Raw genomic sequence first — 20,039 nt, forward strand, 5'->3', positions numbered from 1 at the left:
TCTGGTGTCAACTGATAGTGGTGGTGACTTAATATTTAGTGAGAAAATAGGAACTCCTTCCTCTGAAGATGTTGCTCATTGGATGCAATGTAGCATTTTATTATCACGGCTGAATGTATATAAAATGGCTAAATAAAATAGTGGCTATTAGGCTAGATGTATTGAATCTGTATGTGGCAGCCGCTGTTGTAAATCTACGATACTTTGGTCCAGAGAAGAATTTCTGCAGCCATTTTATTATATAGGAGATAAATTTATTTACAAACATCTTCACTCATGCCATGGATTACCACCACCATAGAATATAAGAGGAAAGAAAAAGAAAAAAACAAAAGAACAAATTGTCCAATTTCCTGAAGATGAATATTTTACTATTCGAAAATTTGAAAAAAAACCAATGTTTTTTATCTTTTAATAAATAGCAATATTTATTAAGAACAATTTCACACTCGTTAAATCTTAAATTGTTATTGTGTTTCAAACAGTAAATTCCTTTTAATAAATAAATAAATAAAATAAACTTGTAAATAACTTTTTTTTTGCCCGTATCATTTTTATGGTACAATTTTTTTCTAGTGATATTTTTACCTAAATTCGTTATGATCTTTAGATTTCCATATTATTATTATTATTTTTTTTATTTTTTTTTTTTAACTATCAACTTCTATGGGTTATTTAAAATCAGTTATGTTTTTTGTTGGGATTCTTAATTTTCCTTGATTCAGATATTCTGATATATTTTTAGCTCTTTTGGGAATTTAAAGATGTTTTCTATATTAGTATATTCAAATAAATTTTTCATAATAGTTTTGAAGAAAAAACTTTCTAAGGTTTTTAGTATCTTTAGGATGTGCTTCGGGACAAGATCAAAGTGTAGTATCTGTTCTTCAGATGCTGCATTTCAATTTCGTGTTTTCTGTCAGTGGAGGAGAAATCCTTCACGACTGAGACGATTTTGATTTTTGTTCCTTTTCTCCACATTAAGACAAAAAACGACCCTGGTGTCTAACTTTGTCCTGTGGGGAGGCATTGTAAATAGGAACTATGATAGGTGTTAGGCTAGGTGTGTCAGAAATTTCATGAAAAATAGTGAATAATTCCACCCCGTCTTTCCAAGCTTATAACTCCTCGAAAAATGCAATTCAAGCCCTAATTCTTTTTTCAATTAAAGAGGCAAGGACCAAGGTTTCATTAAAAAGCAAAACAAAAAACAACGTGGGTTTAAAAAAAAAAAAAAAAAGGTTTTAAACTTCGGACTTTACAGGTAAATTTCTAAAAAAACACTACTTTTTTGTTGTTTTAAATTTGAATATATTATTTATTGACCTTTTCTCTTCAATTTGTGATATATAATACTTTGGTGAGTAAATTAATTATTTACTTTTTAATAGACACTTGAAAATGGGGGGGGGGGCGTGAATTAAAAAAAACGTTTGTCTAAAATATTATATTCGGTTTATTGGAAAGAGCATAAAATTTCACATTAATCCTGAAAATATCGTAAAAATAGAATCAATAGAAAAACTGATAGATTTTTAAAGTTTAAAAATTGAAAAATATTGAGTTCGTAAAATTCATTACTGTTTTTTAAAAAAAAAATATTTCTATTACTTTTAAAACAACTTTAATAGTTTATTTTGGAAGTATAACCCATAAAGAGAATAAACAACCCACTTTTAAAAGAGAAATTACGAGTTTTTTTATTTTTTATTTTATTCAGTTTCATGTTAGGGGTGGCAAAAATTCCTACAAAAATTCTGATACACCTAGAGGTTGGTGGTACATTTTGGATGTAATTCTTTGTCTTTTTTTTTTTTTTTTTTCTTCCTTTGAAGATTGTAATGCCGGGTATGGGGCAGCCAAACCAGCTGCCAACATTGCCCCGCTTTTTTATTGAAACCAACCGAGAGCTCTTTTTAGTATCCTCGCTGTTCCCTTAAGTGCAATTGTCTGAATCTCTTTTGCACTTGGTTCACCAGGAATATTAGTTAGGTAGGACTTCAGGTTCTTCTTCATAAGTCCTGTGTCACCTATGATAACTGGTATGATCGATATCCCCTTTAGGTTCCAGTTTCTTTTCATAAAGGCGTGTGTGAGCGTTTTACTATTTGTTTAAATCAATAATTATTTATCATTACATGAGAATATTCGCAATTTCTAAGGCTCCAAAATGGTGTGTATTCTCTCCTGATGACCGGACATTATCTGAAGGCCGTAACGAAATGCCTCACAAGTGAAAAAAAAAAAAACCCTGATAAATATGATTCTAGCAGAGAACAGACCAGACAATTCTGAAGAACACAAGCCATAATAGTATTTATAAAAAAAAATTTTTTTTTAATGAGACTAGCAACATCACGTCTGTGAAAGAGAAGGTGCAGAGATTATGTAGTATTTAGAGCTTTCAAAAAACTATAATTTCAATGAAGAAATCAACTGTGGAATTTCCTACAAGAAAAATGTTGACAGTTTTTTTTTTTTTTTTTTTTTTTTTAATTTCTCACCGTGGCGTTAGAAGAGTTACTATTCAAGAAACACTTTGTAGATGATGACAAAAATGAAAGCAACAATCGTTTTGGGAAAGAAAGGCAAAAATGATATGCTAGAGTAACGTGTTTCTTGTGGGTCTTCTTTTATTCTGGAAGTGAATTGGAGAGTAATTCAAGACACAGCTAATGACAGTAGCAGCAGTAGCTGACATGACCAAAATATCTTGACACATAAAAGTCAAGAAACCTTATTAATCTTTGCCTCTTACGATGTGTCATTTTCCCGAAATGGATCTTTTTCTTTCTTTCTTCATCTTTTTAAAAAAATAAAAAAAACATATCGGAATTTTAGTGATATTTATTAGTATTTGCTTATAAACTAGTTGCTACTCGACGTTGTTCGATATATAATGAAATCATTTTTTTTTGTGTGTGTGTGTGTGTGTGTGTGTGTGTGTGTGTGCGCACGCGCGCTTGTACACACTTATCTACGTTTACACACAGGAGCCACACGTTGTATGCAGTCTAGTACATCGCAAAGGAAACCAAGACAAAGAATAACTCTAACTCATTTTTTTTTTTTTTTTTTTTTGTGCAATAACAGCATTTATTTTCTCATTCTCCCGCCATGCATGGCTTCCCATTACGGCGGTGACGTCTCTCATGTAATCGTTCCTCTAACGTCCTCTCTCTCCTTTTAATGGTCTTTTTCCTTACAGTGACGGCATTCCGCATTTCGTATGCATATGTATTCGCGCTTCCATGCTCTGTTACATATCGTGTGGTAGGTTCTAAAACGTTTCATCTGTTAGAATCTAAATTATGGTTTATTTGTTTTGAGGTCATTTAATGTTGAATCCAATAGTTTTGGAAAAGTTTTGTATGCTTCAAGTTGTTTATATCTTCAAATATTTATTCATAGTGCTTGGTTTGGTTGTTTTGTTTTATGACATTACTAGCATGGATACTTGGCGTTGCCTGGGTGACATGAAGTTCTGTTTGGACACACCTGCTATACTAAGGATATTGAACAGTTTATTATTATTATTATTATTATTATTATTATTATTATTATTATTATTATTATTATTATTATATGTCAACTCCATCGTTACCCCCAGAAGAATTTAAAAAAATAAAAGAATGGATAAAAACACGAAAATGTAATCGCTCCAAAAATAGAAGTATGTGACAAACTCCCCACCAGATATTTCGGCAAAAGGGATACAAAGCGAAACAGCTAATCTCTAGATATTGAGCACTTTTTGTTGTCCATGCACTGGACCCTCCCCCTCCCCCAATGTAAAAAATGCCCATGTGACCGTAAAAAAATGAGCCGAGGTGGCCAGGCTCAAACATGAAATGCAAAAGAGGAAAAGGCAAAAAGCTGTGGGCGAACGCATTTGCCCACATGACCACGAGTGCTTATGACGTCATGACGTTGCAAAATAAGCATTTTAACCATAGTCTTAGTCTGATATGCATGCGTGATTTGCGAAAAATGCAACTTCCAAAAAGTGGTCCAATTAACTGCTCCAGAATTAATCTTTTTTTCTAGTTTTCACATATTCATCTGAAGCATTTCTCTTTGAGATGGTACCGGTTTCATCTTGATCAGATACGCCTGACAAACACACGCACAAACTAGCAGGTGTACCTGGCGTTGCTCAAGGTCATATAAATTTAAATAGAAGTGAAATTATGTGTAATATCTTTATATTAAAATTTCTATCTCTCCCTCAAGCAGTATCTTTATGTTTCTCTCTTTTCCTTTTTTACCATTTTTATCTGTAAAGAGCTATGACAACCAACAAACCGGAAGTCTAAGACTCAAGTTTCGCCTTCATTTGGGCTCATCAGTTAGATATATCCGAACTAGGGATGCGAAACACAAGCTTCTTGCATTCAAGATGAGTACTTTGCCATATGAGCAACCGTGCCACAAACAAGAAAGTCTATTAATCCAGCAAGTTATACAATCTCTCACATTCTGGAAATTCTGTTACTAATTGCTTGCTAGGTTAGTATGTTGGATGGCATCATCCTAGCGAGTGTAAAATTCCTACTTGTGAGACATCAGCTTCGGTTATTGCTAGTTGGATGATCACACCACTTGTTCAAAACAAAGTAGGTTCATTCCATACTCGGATTTCGTCACGGTTTGCTTGATCTGTGTTAGTTAATAGACTTTCTTGTGTGTGTCGTGCAGTTGCTCATGTGACAGAGTACTCGTCTTGCATACAAGAGGCTCAGATTTTGAATCCCGAGTTCAAATATGTCTAACTGATGAGCTCAAATGAGGGTGAAACTTGAGTCTTGGACGGTTTGTTGGCTATCATGGCTCTTGTGAGCTAGAATGTTGTTTGACTGGAAATAATTATATATATATATATTTATTGGAATCTTTTGAGATAAGTAATTTGTATATTTATTTATTTATTTGCAGATTGTTACCCTCATCTTCATAGTCGTTGTTTCACAACGTTTCGACCAACTATTCCTTTGGCCTTCTTCAGGTGGTTAAGCACTACGAGATAGGAAATGTTGAGTCTTGTAACTGTATCTACAGTAATTACTGCCTTCCATAGTTGTTGTTGTATCACAACGTTTTGGCCAACTAATCCTCTGGCCTGCTTGGGTAGGATTGAAACTCCTACCTTCAGACAATGCTCTCCTGGAACCATAAAGATTCAATGCCTCTATCTACTGTGCCAAGAGGTCCCTGGTGAAACAGCAACAACGACTATGAAGATGAAGATAACAATCTGCAAATAAATGAATAAATATGCTTTTTCTTTATTGTCATCACTTGAGCTGCAACGAACAATTTATAATCATACAATCCATCCACGCCAATAGACATACCTGGATTTGCCCACCACCACACTAGATAACGGATCCTATGCAACTTTTTCTTTTTTATAGAAATCGCTTCAGACAAGGCATGAAGCCATTTGATGTCAGAAGCTAACAAGAACAAAAGATGATTATCGCAAAGACAGGAAATGCCTACTTACCTTAGTCTTAAAAAGATCAAAGCTGGAGGTAGGAGGAAAACAGTCAGCGGGAAGAGGATTCTACAAGTCTGCGGTTCTTTGAAAGAAAGTATTGGAATAGGAAACTGTATTACAATGAGGTATCGAAACAGATGGAGACCACTAGATCAACGAATCAAATGAGCTGAAATAATAGAAGCAGGGAATAGATAAGACAATTCTGAAGAACACTTGCCATAATAGTATTTATAGAAAAGATGGAAACTTAGCAACATCACGTGTGTGAGAGGAGAGTTTGCAGAGAGGAGGAAGAAATATGTTAGCTTACAAAGCGTGGCGAGACAACAATCACTATGGAAGGCAGTAATTATTGGGGATACAGTGAAGAGATTCATCATTCCTGTCCTATCACGGTTAACCAACTAAAGAAGGCCAGAGGAATAGTTGGTCGAAACGTCGTGAAACAAAAACGACAACTATGACGATGAGGGTAACAGTCCATAAATAAATAAATAAAATAAATATACAAATTACTCATTCCAAAAGATTCCAATATATAATTATTTCCACAGTCAAACAACGTCACAGCCCACAAAAGTCATGACAGCCAACAAATCGGAAGTCGAACACCCTAGTTTCGCTCTCATTGGGGCTTATCAGTAAGAAGTTAAGACACAATATGTACTGCCTCATGCAACGTTTTGTATGCATCAAGTGGAACAAATCTTCTCATAATAATCATCATCATTCAACTGTCAGTCTGTCCATCTTATCATTCGTTATTCTTAAGTATTTTTAAGCCTTAATAAGCGTTGATTCATTAGCAAAAAAAAAAATAGAAAAGAAAACGAGTTCCTTGTGAAATCATTTGATGCAGTTCCCAGAATCTGTATGGCGAATGCTATTAACCTGATACTATACACTTTTTATTTTTATGGAAATCGCTCCTGACAAGGCATGATGCCACTTGGTATAAAGAGCTAAAAAATAACATCTGAAGGTAAAAAAAAAAAAAAAAAAAATACTAGCCAGTGATAAGTGTCCAGAAAACAATTATTCTCCCTTTGTCTGAAACATCGTTCATCAAATCTGAGGATTAAAAGATAAAATAAGAGAAATTCCTGTAAGAATTATATCTCATTATTAAATTAGCAGTATTTAAAATAATATAGAATTACTGTATAAGTTATGAAAGTATATGGCAGTTAAGCTACACATGATCTTCAGCATGTAATCCCCGTAAGAACTAGTTAGCCTGACAATTCCTTACGGGGGATCAAACGTGGAAGATTCTGTGTAGCTTAGTTGTCATATTTTCAAAACTTACTACTTAGCTCTACTCATGAATTGAGCACTGTTGAAGTAAATACTGAAAATCGATGCATAGATAATAATAATATATATTTATGTGGAAATATGTTTCTTCAATATTTCACCTTTTATTTATACCAATCCTTTAATTTATGAAACTCGATGTAATTACAGAGCATATAACAAATAAATGACAAAAGTCTATATTCCAAATTTCAAGATGTTGACCATCTTACCATTTATTCCTTTAAGTATATTGACATGCACAATTCTTGACAGCACCTGTTTCGTAGTGCAAAATCATTCATTTAATTATTATATCAATCAATGAATTTATTTCGCCCTTACCTCATGGGAAGAAAAAGCGCTTATCAATTTTAAAAGAAAAATAAATGCATATAGGCATGATTACAAAATCCGAAAATTGGGAGAGAAGTTGCAATTATTATTTTTTTTTTATCCTTTTATTATGCCATCTTTTATTCTAATCATGCTCATATGCATTTATTTTCTTTTAAAATTGATAAGTGCTTTTTCTTCTGATGAGTTAAGGGCAAAATAAATTCATTGATTGATATAATAATTAAATGAATGATTATGCGCTACGTAACAGGTGCTGTCAAGAATTGTGCATGTCAACATACTTAAAGGAATAAACGATAAGATGGCCAACATCATGAAATTTGGAATATACACTTTTGTCATTCATTTATTCATGTGTGTGTATATATATATATATATATATATATATATATATATATTATATATATATATATATATATATATATATATATATATATTATATAGGCAAAAACTAGGAACCGAGGCAATAATATAAATAAATATCACAGAAAAAAAAAGGAAATACATGAGACTTTTTTGAGAAGGATGAGATGGATCATATTTCAATGAACTTTAATATTTGTTAAATGTAGAGCGTGGATTATTTCGGCAGCCACTCAAATACTCTATCCTCATGCAGCAGCAGCAGCGGCGGATTTCCCTTTCTATCGGTTTCCAGGACAAACAGAATAAAACAACCAAATTGTTCTGAATCATCAATTTTGACATGTTCTTTTTAGAGGATCGACTAAAAACCCTTAATAACCGGAACCGTCAAAAAGTAGACATTTAACTCAATTCAACAGTTTGACTAATAATCTACTAATACTTATGATGACGGGAGGAGTTTCTACTTTTCATGGATTCTCCAGCCGGAGAGGGGGTGGGGAATAGTTGATGGAAATTTTCTTTCTTGCCCTATGCCATTTCTGAAATTGCCTTTTCCCTGTTGACTGTAATATCTTACTAGTCTTGTACAATTCTAGGACGTCCATCCTCCCAGGCTTTGCCTTCTCTCTCTGAGAAATGGTTAGTATATTGCTGATCGCCAGAGGCGCCCCGACCTGGGGATTCCGACAGATCTGCCCAGGCATTTTTTTTTTTTTTGCAGACCAAAGTGCTCCTGCTTTGGAGCGCTGGCTCTTTAATGCCAGTCTCTGACCCCTTGTGTCACATATTGTTGCCGTAAGAGGGGGATATATATATATATATATATATATATATATATATATATATATATACATACATACACCTTCACAGGCACAGTGGTATACCCATCTAATCTTATTGTGGCTGGCTCTGTGGTTTACTACAGTGTGCTCGATTGCCATACTAATATCATTTAGAAAGGTATGAACCCAAAGCCTCCTCCTCCTCCTCCTCCTCCAGTTAAGAGTAAATTGTGTTCAATTTATCACAGAAAATTTGTATGCTGCATTTCAACATTTATGTGGGTTTCTTTTTTCACGAGTTATTCACATGGTCATATCTGTCTAATATTATTGTGGTTGGCTCCATGGTGATTTCCTTTTCTTTTTTTTTTTTATTGGATTATTTGTTTTAATTAGCTATTTCTCGCCTACCCTCTCATTACTTTGGGAGGTGGCGAGGGTGAAGTGGATAATTACGCACACTGAAAACCTAGGTCTGTCGAGTTAGATCTCATAGCACCACTTTCTCTTATGGATGTTGTCAACCTTCATGTGCCCCTTCCCACTGCAGGAAGATGTGACGCAAGGTCAGAAGGTGGGGAAGAATCAAATCTGCACTCCTAAAGTAGAAGCACTATGGCCTAGCAAAAAGTACCTGGACAGCCCTGTCAGTACTCTCCAGTTAGGGCGCCTCAGGCAGTAAGCAATGAACTTACTTCACCCAAAAGCTGGGTGGTAAGGCCTGAAAAGGTGGACCTCTTAGGTACTACCCAGGCGATTGCCTCAGTCTGCAAGGTAAAAGGCAGTGAGCTGACACACTGGCACAGCACCTGTTGGGTTGATGATCAAGGACAAATCCTTAACTGGTATTTCTATCCAAGTAACCCCCCCCCCCCGCAACGAAAGCAGTAAGGAGACTACCCTTATGACAAAATATGTGTAGGTACCTGATAGAATATAGAAAACTACTGACACAACAACAGAATCAATCTGGTCTTAAAAAGGAAAAAGGTCATTATGCAAATTCATACAAATTGACTTTACTGAGTTTTTTTTTTTCTAACTCTATATAGCCGTGTTATTACCTGCCAACTTCGACTTAGTAAAGAATAAACTATTCAAAACTCACTTTCCTTTGTGTTTATAAAACAACCTGTTGCCCTTGGTTCATTGTACATTAATACAGTGATATACTATTCTATATAAAGGTAAATAGATGTTTTAAAAGTACATTCATTTATTTGTATTTTATTGGTGGAGAGAAATATCCAGCACAGGAGACTTCGTTGGTATGGTCACGGTGAAACAAAAATGAGAGTGCTTGAGTTAGTAGATGTAGAACAGTTGAAGTATCAGGACCAGAGAACAAGAAAAGCTAAAGGAAAACATGGGAGGAAGTGATGACGATGAATTTGAGAGAAAGAGGGACAAATAAAGAGCTGTCCAGAGATAAATTAATTTGAAATTTCGATATTTATGCAAAGTACTGATCGCATTATTGTCGACATATTCTGGGCAAGTTAGGTAAACCACTGGAAGATGCTAATCAAAAACTTTTTTTTAATATCGAGGGTGTGAGTTCCATTATAGAAACGATTTAATTTGAATAAAATAAAATATGTATCAAGTGCGCTTGAAAGCCAAATCACAACGTAATATTATTACTTATTTATTTTTTATTTATTTGTTTATTTTCCTCATATTACGTTGTGAGTTGGCTTTCAAGCGCACTTGATGCGTATTTTATTTTCTTCTTTTTTTTTCCACAAAAATGCTGGCTTATTTTTAAGGTACTGAACAAAATTTTGTGCTTCTTTTTTTCAATAACGTTATTATTTAAAAAGCCATTCCTAATATGAGAAAGGGGATATTTTAACTATTGTGTACTTTCACCTAAAAATGTAATAAACGGAAGATACCAATTGTCACTGCTGCTATTTCATTGGCAAAGAATTTCGGTATCTTCTAGTGGTTTACAATAACGTTGTCTGCATATGCCAACTTGTAAAACAGACATTAAACTGATGATGATGATGATGATGATGATGATGATGATGATGATGATGATGATAAGGCGGCGGCGGCGAATGAGGATTTTATGAAACATGTGTAAGGAGTGTTTTTTTAACTCTAGTGAGACATGACTTGTTACATCTATGGATATAGCCAGATTAGCCCATAGTGACCATGCCATGATCAGCTGGATCCGTCCTTGAAACTCTGACAGAAACACTAAACATTTGAGGTCTAGCCAGTGTCAAGTAGATTCTTTGGTGCAGCAGTCTGCATTGGTACGGTCACCTTCAGCGCATGGGTCATAGTGTGTGGCCTTGAGGGCATTGTCATCCCTGGCCCTATCCTAACAAGCAATAAATCAAAGGTGGTGGTGAATGAACATCAGACTTGACAGAACTTTCAACCATCAGACCCAGGGAAGAAAGGGAAGTCAAACCGATGAGGAAGTAAGATGTATGTGATGAAACTGTATCATTATTTACAGAATGTTCATATTTACAATATCTTTTCACACATTTTTCATTATTAATAAAAGCTTCACCATTTTGCTGCCTTTGACCAAGGCTCCATTTATATTAGTGTTGGGACGATTAGCTGGAATCGGGGAAATGGAAAACTTGGAACGTTTTGAGATATCAGAATCACTATGGAAATCGGAATCGGAAAAATTATGCCTATTTTCCGATACCAAAAACGATTCTTTTAATTATCTAATTTCTTTTTGTTTTCTTTTCTTTAAAATTTACTTTTCCATTGCTGGTACCAATGATAAAATGATAAATATTTACTGATTTTAAAATATCAATAAGACTAAAATCTATAGATCACCAATTTTTATTTTTAAGTTTGCAAAAAAAAAAAAAAAAATCAAAAAACAAAATATGCATATATTACATGGTTTTATGGTAATACAAAAATTTAAAAAAATAAATAAATAATACATATATATTTAGAAATTTTTTAAAAAATCAGAATCGGTCATTGTATCGGAATCAGGATAATATTGGAATCGTCTGATCACTAATTTATAAAAAAATAAAATTTATTTTTGGATGTGGAAGATAAAATGAACATTTTCTGCCTGTGTATTGATTGGACTTGTAACTTTCATTTTATGAGACTTTTGTGTTTGATGTATTCTCATCCTACTGTTCTCCTCCTCCCAGCACTTCTCATCTCATACGTCTTCGGCAAACAACCAAACAATTAATGAATAAAGCAAGCAAAATTATCAGAGTTAATGTTATTTATACATAGCTAATCTATGAAAGAATGTCCTCAAAAATTTAGAAATATTTAAAAAAAAAAAAAATGTTTCTGTTGTTTAATATCAGATTGATGCAAAAGTTTTTGCCGGTTTATAGAATGATCATTTTAAAACTATTGTAATTAATTTATGCATATTGTTATCTATATATATAAAAGCCAAACAACTGTGTGTATGTATGTATGTTTGTTTGTAACGCTAAAACTTTTGAAAGACGGAACCAAACTTGACAAATTTGGTATCATATCGAAGCCCCATCACCCGGATGACAAATATCGAAATTTCACGTCAAACAGACCACTAGAAGTTGGTCAACTGATCAGTTATCTTCGAGGGGGGCCCGAAAAAAACCTGTCATTATCTATATATATAAAAGACAAATGTTTGTTTGTAACGCTAAAACTTGAGATGAAAGATTCCTCTCCCCTAAGAATAAAACATATGTTCAATATCTGCTTTTGTTTTTTCATTGTTTATACGGTCCCGAGCAACGCCGGGTAGCCCTGCTAGTCTATAATATAAATCTCACCTGTCTGTTTAAATGTATGTATGTTTGTATGCCTAAAACTTTCAACAAAGGCGACGGATTTTCACGAGATCGGTGTCGTTTAAAGCTCGACCCTTCGGATGACAAATATCAAAAAATTGGCTAACCCTAAACTGGGTACTTTTTTACAAGGAGGGGTCGCTTTTTTCCCCGATATTTTCAAAAGTCATCCCCTGTTTTTAATTGACTATCCTTAATTTACGCAACAGCAAAGACGTCACTTTTTTTCCACGTTCTTTTCCTTCTTCGTGGTATGGGTTCAAGCCTGCATGCCTTTTACCACTTTTTCTTTTTTGTTATACACACACCTCCGAGCAATGCCGGGCACCCAGGCTAGTTACTTATAAATTAATTATGAGGATATGTTTAACTTTTTATTTCAGTTTATTAAAGCATCATTCATATTTTTCTGCAACATTCTCAGCCATGTTGGCCTGAAAACGACTTTCATTGATAAACAGAAAAAAAAGGAGTCATCTTCCATAATGATAATGCTCGTTCTCACACATAATTACTGAAAGATCTCCTAAGAGAATTTGGTTGGGAAATCTTCTCCCTATCTTGCATATTCTCCTGACCTAGCTCACTCGGATTATCACTTATTTCCGAGGGTTACAAAACCATTTAGATGGCTTTAGGTTAATATCATTAGAGAAAATTGAACACATCAATCTAAAGAATTTACAAGCGAGACATTTATCAGCTCGTTGACAGAGGGAATCAAGTTATAGAGAGCAAAGGTCGTTATTGCCATGGGTAAAGATTTTCAAAAACACAGTATTTGATTTTTAAGATGAAATTTTAAACTGGCGAAAACTTTTGGGTCGACCCAATCTAATAATATAACAGTAACCAAGTTTAATAAAGTTTTACAATAAAAATCTAAGAAAGGTGTAATTTTAAAAAGTATAATTATAGGCAATTATAAGCAAGTGATTCAGCAAGGCCCATAACTACAGTTGCATTAAAATTATGTAATTATTTAAATCCAGTGGAAGCTGCTTATTATGCTCACTTTCTAGGAACGTCAGTTATCGAGGTGAAGGTGCGCTTTCTGTTTCTGGTATGGCCTAATAACAGGTAATAAATATTAAACTCAACATAGAATTTGCATTTGCAGCCCTTCCCACCAGTCCTCCTTGCAAAGAAAGAAAGTACAAGTCAATTCATAATGTCTATCGTACCTCTCTAAATCGGGGAGTGCCAAAAGACCTGTGATCTAATTTTTACATTAACTACAATGTTATTCTCATAAATGGCTGGAATTAGCTACCCTCTTTCTTTCCCCAATCTCCTCAAAGTTCGTTCCAAGCCCTAAAAAGTAACACTTCTATGTGAAAGTAATAAGCCAGTGTAAACTAAGAAAACTGGTAAAAAAAAATATTTTTTTCCATACTTCACTGGTCGCACCTTGAATAGGACTCTAGAACATAGTATTTAGAATTAAAAAAAAAACAAAAAACAAAGAAAACGTTTATTCACTTCCAACAAGACATATTGTCACCAAAGCATAAAGGGCTACTTTGATAGGAGTCAAATTTGGTGGGAGGTCAGCCTTGGTGAAGAGCTGGGCAACAAGCTACTTGTTCAACTTACATTTTAATTTATGCATATTAGTATGGTTGGGAAAACAAGTAGCAGAGAGGGAATTCCAAGGGCAAGTGGTCAGGGGAAAAAAGTTAACAGAGTAGAAAATCTTCCAGTGACTTTTACAGTAAAGGGGAAGGATTTTGCTACTAGTCAGGTGGGTCGGGAGTATTTATGTTGGCGCGGCACAAGCACAACATATTTATTGGAGCACATATTATGAAACAAGCAGTGGCACCCAATACTTGAAAATTTAGTCTATTTTAGTATATTTCAAAGGTTTCTTTTCTTCTTTTTTTTTTAGACTAGTCGCTCTATCAAGGCTTGAGAGTTTAGTCTAACCTGCTGTTATTTCTTCCTTATGGACTAGTTGCTCTACCAAGCATGAATGTCTAGTTTAACCTACTATTAATCCACAGCTGAGGGGAGGACGGATGAAATCATATCCGCCCCAAATGATATCAATAAAAATCCACAACCCTCTATGGCAACCATTGAACCACTCCCTAAACATTACTCAGACGTGAAGCAAGTTTGACAGATTCGTTGCTTTTCTTTTATTATCATGTAAAAATACATTTTTATCTTTACAATGTCGCGAATAGAAAATGAAATTTATGTGAAATACATTTGACAATGTCAATAAGATTACATTAACAGGACAGGGTGTTTGGGTATGGCAGAGAGAGAGAGAGAGAGAGAGAGAGAGAGAGAGAGAGAGAGAGAGAGAGAGAGAGTCCTTAACTCTTTCCCTGTTTTGCCTATCAGGTAAATTATACAGGTAGTCTGAAGGGAGAGAATTAAGAGGTCAATGAATTGATTTAAGCAGAAAAGTTGAAGTAAGGTTCAGGGTGACTCCCCAGATGATCTTATCAGGCTACAAGTCAGTCATAAATATGGCCGCCAGTCTGTGAAGGTTAAGTAGCAAATACATGGAGGGTCATAGTGCAAGGCAGTGAGGATAATTAAGTGACAGGATGATAGTTTTTCTGTATGTCCTCCACTATATTATAAATACCTACATGTATTTATTCATATATAAATATATATCCACCCCGTCACACAAAAGTTAAAGTAAAAAAAAACATACAAGACAAAAACAGTTCAAGTGTTTAGGGGAAGACGGAAAGCAAATCGACACCGCTCCCCCCCCCCCTTCGCTAACTGTCTGAAATTAATTTTGAATTAAATCCTTCGGTACTTATACAGAATAAAGACCGTGATATCGTCAGAATTTTCCAGGTAGTTTACGTAAAATGCCGGAAGGTGGCGAATGAAAGTTTCGTTATTTATTTATTTATTTTTTATTTATTCATTTTTGCACACACGCGGGACAATTTGTTCAAGGGAAACTGTATTATTTCACTTATTACGAAGATAATTCAACAAAAAATCAATTGAAAAATGAAAACGTTTTTTTTTTTTTTTTTTTTTTTACACAGAAAATACAATGAATAATTGTTGTTATAAAAGTTAGTAATAATGAAAATGCAATCATTTGTAATTGAAGAATTCTAAATACTCAAGTTTTGGTAGGGCATATAGTATAAAAGGAAAACTTAAGAAATAGCACTTGGGTAGGCTAGACTCAAAAGCCTTGGTAGAGCAACTACCAAATTTAGGCGAAGGGAAACTTTGAAATAACACCAAAGTAGAAAAGGCTCTCAGGCCTTGGCAGGATAACTAGTTTTAAATATTCTAAGAGAAAGAAAATTGAAATAAACACTCAAGTCTTGGTAGATATTTATTTCCCTCCTACCGTGAGGGAATGTGATACAGGGGTGGAAGGTCGGCAGAATCGAGCCAGTGCCCCTATAGAAAGAGCACTGGTCTTGCAAAAAATGTCTGAGTAGCCCCATTAGTATTGCCCGGTGACTGCACCTCCGACAACAAGCAATAAACTTGCTCCACCTGAAAGACAGAAGGCACGGCTTGGGAAGATGGATCTCCTAGTGTTACTCAGAACGAATCCCTTAGTCCGACAACTAAAAGGCCAATGAAATAATCCAGTTTCTACCGGACTGATTGTTGGAACCTCGACTGAGTTGATGTTTGTCCCCAATCGCAACAAAACGCCAATCGCAACAAAACGCCAATCGCAACAAAACGCCAATCGCAACAAAATGCCAATCACAGCAGAAAACTCATCGCAACAGAACGCCAAATGATTGATGCAAACTGAAACAATTGTCTTGGTAGGGCAACTAACTAAGAGAATAAGGTAATTAGTGTTTAAGGCAGATTTTAATCACGATTCACTTAATAGCTGTAAATGTCATTTTTAATAGATTTGTCTTAGTCTGTCTTAGAGTAAAAGCAATAAAATCCATGAGTCAAAATGATTTTATTATAATTTGTCAACATATTTAAGAGAGAGTGGGGCTGGGGGGTAAATTTCAAATACAAATTTTAAAATAAATTTACTAGTGATAAGACGATTCCATTATTTTCCCCCGATTCCGATACAACTACCGATTCTGATTCTTTTTAAATTTCTAAATATAGAGCTGTATTTTTTTTTTTCTTTTTCTCGGATTAAAAATCCATGTAATATGTGCATATAACTTTGAAAACGTAAACATCCATTTGTGCGAGTTGATCTCTAAATTTTAGTTTTACTCATAGTTCAAAATAAATAAATATCATTTCATCACTAATACATGGAAAATTAAGTTTTCAACAAAACTAAACAAAAACAAAATAAAAAACGATTAAAAGAATCATTTTTTAGTATAAAAAATAAATACAATTTTTTGCAATTCGACTTCATCAGCCCAACACTAAAATTTATTTTCAAAGTTTGATTTTTATGAAACTATAAACCATTAGAAAATGTAAACCATTAGAAATCAATAAATACTCTCAAAATTTTAGTTTCTTTGGAACATTTTAAAGGGTTTTTAGGGGATATGATATAGACACACCAATTTGAAAATTCAGATATATCACATTTGCATTAGATTTGATCTATAGTCATTTGACACCAATCAAGTAAGATTCTCTATGATCCTACGTCTCTACAATGCACGCTAATTAAAGAATACAGTGTTTGTCTATATTACATATTCTTTTTATATATTTACAATATAATTGTTATACATAGCATTATTTGCATAAAACAGATTTCAATATGAACACCTTATTACCATGAATCCTCAAAGTACATTTTTCCCGTCGGACCTCTTACGTTTTCTATGGACAACTGGAGGTCCATATAGATGCTGGTCGAGCTGACACCTAGTTCTGTTCAGTTCTAGGAGGTCCACCATTCCAGAAGTTATCTTATCTTTTTAAGAAGGGGTTAGTTTATTACTAATCGTCTGAAGCGCCCCTGAATCGAGGAATGCAGACGGTCTGCTCAGGCATGTTTTTTTTGTAGACCAGAATGTACTTCATCTAGTGCACTGGCTTTTAAAAACGTCACCTGACCTTGTGCCTAACCTCCAGCAGAATCAGCAAATAAATGCAATATCCTTGATGCTGCATGGTTTAACCAAAGGAAAACAATATTCTGAAAAATTGAGCTAAAATAATTCAGTTGTTGATAAATATTTTTCATTGCGTCCTAGATAGGTATTATAAATAAATGAAAACAGGAAATTTGTCAGCTCTCATAAAATCGGACCATCAATCCCATAGTGAGAGGATAGGCCGTTCCAACTCATGAACTTGATCATACTGTATTTACAAGTCTTTTGAGTTTTTAATTATTTAAAAGAAAATCGAGGAATATTAATTTAGCACTGAATGACCCATAGTTCGTCATCCTTGGTAAATCTACATTAACATATACATTTAATGGCCTGAACTGACTGTGGAGGAAGATTAAATAGGTAATTTTTAAAGTATATTAAGTTATTCATATTTTATAGAACATCCCTCCCCCCTTACCAGATAAGAAAAGAGAGAAGGTTTTCAAGGTTTCTTTCAAGATTTCTTTTTATAACAAGCCCAAAGCAAACAATCTACACATAAATCCTGACTTGGAAATCATATTCACAATACAAATGTTATTTATACGTTAATTTAAAAGGTCTCCGGGTTTTGAAAGACAATGGATATCGTCTGAAACGGCACCTGCGTGACAAGGAATTTATAAGAAAGCAAAAGTGGCCGAGCATCAGCCATGAAATTGTTTTTTTTTTTTTATTATTTAAATCTCATTTTCTTCCAAATTCACAGCATTTGGTATTCTCAAATAGTCACTCATCTAAGTACTGATCAGACTGAACATTGCTTAACTTCAGTAATCCAACAAGAATCAGTGTTTAATGTAATATAGCTGTGAATGTAAACGTGCTAATATTAATTTCTACAAACTGAAGCTGAATGCATAGTTAATACACTAATATTAAAATATGAACATGCACTTATGCATTCACTGCACAGGCAGTGATCGTCCAACATTTAGACAGTCTCCATTGCATTTTTCAAATAGGTCGGTCTCAGCATGGTTTCATGTTCAATGAGATACTTATTCTGTTTTAAACAAAGAAAACATTTCTTGGGTGACCAGACTCCAACGTGGAGTATTTTTAGTGGGGCGTCTGCCACTCCTATGCATCAATAAAACATGCAGCTCAGCGCATGTATACAAACATAAATAAAGCTTTTTTTTTCTTTTTTTAATATCTCCTCTCGAACATCTGTAAAAACCTGAATATCCCATATAGTAGCAAATCCTGGGAACATGTTTATCAGAAAGAAACGTTGGAAATAAGTCATACACCATCCACTATAACTACGAAATTTCTACAACTTCATACCTAGAAAATGGGGCTATTAAGTCTGACATAGTGATATCGGACAAGAGGGAGAATGTGGCAACCCTAGTTGAAGTAAGTGTCCCTAATGATACTGGCCTTAACAGAGCAGAGAGGGGGGAAATAACAAAATACCAACAACTTATGTACGACATGAAAAGAAACTGGAATCTTAAGAAAGTATCAGACCAGACTAATTAAAAAGAATTTCAAAAACTATCTGGCGAATATACCCGGTGAACCAAGTGCAAAAGAAATACAAACAATAGCACTTAAAGGGACGGTTAGAATCTTAAAAAGATCTCTTGGTTGGAGTAACTAAACTAATGAGAGAATGTTTGGCATTTGGCAGAATGCCCCATCCCCCAGGAAAAACAAAGTGATAAGAAAATTAAAACAAAAAAAAGCTCCTTTCTAAACCTGAGGCTCTTGTGCTGGTGCTTTACTCCAGTTTTATTACATTGTAATAGAACGACTTGAACCACCTACGTGACACAGGACGGTAGTCTGTCAACCATTATACTTATACAAGCCCGGCATCCATATATGAACCTGGGTAGAGTGTTTTACTTACAGGACCTTGTCTTCTCAAAAATGGCCACCTATGCAAGTGCAAATCAGGGTCATAATGATCTAATGAAAACCAGTGTGCTAACATGATTTATATGTAAACAGTATGTTGATATACTTATCCAAATATAATCTATATTATATTTCTCTTAACCTGTGTCTGTGTGTTCATCCCATTTTTTTTTAACTACTGGTCCGATCTGGTTGAAATTTTGTATGGACCTTTGTTATGATAAGGTGCATCACAACTTTTTTATGGTATCCGTCTTATGCAGAGTTAGGGATGTTTAAGTGATTAATCGCCACAATACCACATTTATTCTAAGAATTTATTCGGAAACTACTGGGCCGATCTGGTTGAAATCTTGTATGAACCCTTGTTATAATAAGGCGCCACGAACTAAGTATTATGACATTCATTCGATGCACAGTAAAGAATTAATAGGGATTAGTATTTAATGCAAAAAAAAATGTGCAGAAATTGAACAATATTCAACCAACAATTTGACATTAAGCACTCAGTCAGCTGGTTACAATTTTTGCCCATTTTTAACGAGCAAAATGTCTAGTTTTTTTTTCATTTTTGACACAATCAATGCTTGTAAGAGAATAGACTCTGTTGGTTGAATTCGAAGTATCCACCCATTGATGTCAGACTCAAACAACGGATCACTAGATTTGATCTCAGATGAAATAAAGAGATACACAAAGGCTCAAGATTGCATTGACTCAACTATTGTAATAAAACCAGTAAAAATGAAGGCATAATTTGTTCAACAGATATTTATAGAGAATAGAAATATTCTGCGAGCAGAACACAAATCTTGTAGATTTTATTGGTTTTTCTTTTTCTAAACAAACATTTGAAGCAACTCATCAAAATTCTACTTTATTGCTAATTGAAAACAAGATATAAAATTTCAAGCCAGTCCTACATATTTTTCGTCACATGTGAGCTGAAGAATTTGCTGCTAGTGACGAGAACTTTTGGCCTCTTTAA

At 34.2% G+C, this 20,039-nt stretch overlaps 1 protein-coding gene across 10 annotated transcripts in view; it reads right to left on the reverse strand.

Moving 5' to 3' along the window:
• The window catches only part of LOC145277659 (uncharacterized), a 589,250-nt gene that overhangs the window by 177,865 nt on the left and 391,346 nt on the right, over window positions 1–20,039 (reverse strand). For 3 of the 10 annotated variants that reach the window (XM_080129305.1, XM_080129297.1, XM_080129299.1), the window contains one exon: window positions 5,507–5,669. The exons of the other annotated variants lie outside the window; for them this stretch is intronic. The gene's annotated coding sequence lies outside the window, so the exon portion shown is untranslated. The remainder of the gene's footprint in view (window positions 1–5,506; window positions 5,670–20,039) is intronic. 10 annotated transcript variants of the gene reach the window in all.

This window comes from Euprymna scolopes, chromosome 6 (genome assembly GCF_053919585.1).
Source record: "Euprymna scolopes isolate OS-2025 chromosome 6, ASM5391958v1, whole genome shotgun sequence".
NCBI classification, from domain to species: Eukaryota; Metazoa; Mollusca; class Cephalopoda; order Sepiida; family Sepiolidae; genus Euprymna; species Euprymna scolopes.